Genomic DNA, 1799 nt, shown 5'->3' with positions numbered 1-1799 from the left:
CTGCTGAAAGGAATGCTACCTTTAAATACTCCACTGATCAGATTTACACTTAAGAACCAGATGAATGAATGCTTTATTATTCAAATCTTACTGTAGTTATTAGCCCGTGGCAATTATTTAATATTCTGTCTTAACTTAAAGAAAATGATGCTTCAAATGTGCCATGTTGCATGCCAACAAAGAATACAATCAAATTTTTTGTAAGCGCACAACAGAAAATATTCTACTGCTACCAATACTCAGTGATATTGCCCTAATTACATGAGATGTAATAATAACGCTTCTCAAACTCAACATACTTCTTGTGTAAGGATTAACAAAAAAACCAAACCAGGCAACCTAATCAAACATGGACACCCACTGTAGATACACGCTTAAACAGAAATAACTCGGGGTTTTATCAAGATTAAGCAAACGGTTTTGAGACTACGGGCAGTAAAACCAAGGTTTTGTCATTTATTAAAAAATTATTGGCAAATAATGTTAACTCATAACACTTAATGTTGTAATTTTCAAGCACATTCCTAAATGTTGACGCTGTTTATACCAATGTCTTTATACCAGATGTTGAATGTTTCAGATTCAAGCCACTTATTTGATAGCTCAGCAGCATAAGCATGGAATTTGGTTCTGCCAAATGTGTACAAACCGAGCACAAAATCAATACATAGACCTTCAAAACTAATTATGATTTATCTATGCTAGAATTAAAACTTGTCCAGGCCAATGAAGGTGCTTGCCCAAGCCAATGAAATGCTGACTTTGTGTGCAATCAAGAATCTAGTTTCATGTATAAACATGTACTAATTATTTGCAAATGGAGTTACCCAAATTCATCTTCACAATGAAGTTGACTGTACTTTTGTTTATATGATCCACACATAGATACGACAGCTAAAAATCTCACAGTTCTGGTAGTCCAAATGCTTGTAAGCCAATGACTGGAATGAAACTACTGCGTATCTTGAAAAGGCTTCAGTGTCAGCCTTCAACAAACTAACAAAGAGGAGCAGTTTGCATGTGTGGCCCATTTGTGTGTTTGTGGTTACTCATTTGTTACCTCACATGTTGAGGAAATTGGCCTTAAAGAACCACATCTTTAAGGGCTCACTCTGATTTACGGTACTTCACAGCGTTAAAGATGTAACTCTTAAGTGTAGAAAGGACAAAATCAGACTATGTACAGAGATGCCAATTTGCTACATGATTCTTACCAATCATCATGCCTTAGAGAAAAACAAAAACCCACCAAACCACACCCCCAATACAGACAAACAAAAAACCCCAAATCACAGCCCAAACAAAACCCCCAAACCGCAGCAGGCAGCTATAAGCTTTCATGGAAAAAACAGCTATGCTGTATCTATTTCCAGGATTATGTGACAATGCCTTTCAGAGATAATTCTTGACGTTCTTAGGAATAAAAGCCCATCAAGTTAAATATTTCACTAATTCTCATCACTTTTACACAATAAAATCAGTGTTAAGTAACATATAACTATTAAAGATATTGACTATTTCTATTGCTTAGTATTCAGAATGGTGACAATTATAAACTGATGGGACAACTTACAAATAATTTGTATTTCATGACTAATTTCAGCCTGAAAGTTGCAAAAGCTGTCACAGAATTCACAGAATTGTTTGAGTTGGAACGGATCTTAAAGAGCACCTACTTCCAAGCCCTGTGCCATAGGCATGGACACCTCCCACTAGATCACGCTGCCCTAGTAATGCCAAAGAAATTGCATTAGAAATGGAAAAGCTCCCCTTCTTCACCCCCCGGTCTGCTTAAGGGA

Source organism: Apaloderma vittatum, unplaced genomic scaffold (genome assembly GCF_000703405.1).
Source record: "Apaloderma vittatum isolate BGI_N311 unplaced genomic scaffold, ASM70340v1 scaffold9145, whole genome shotgun sequence".
NCBI lineage: Eukaryota > Metazoa > Chordata > Aves > Trogoniformes > Trogonidae > Apaloderma > Apaloderma vittatum.
Note: the sequence above shows the minus strand (reverse complement) of the source record.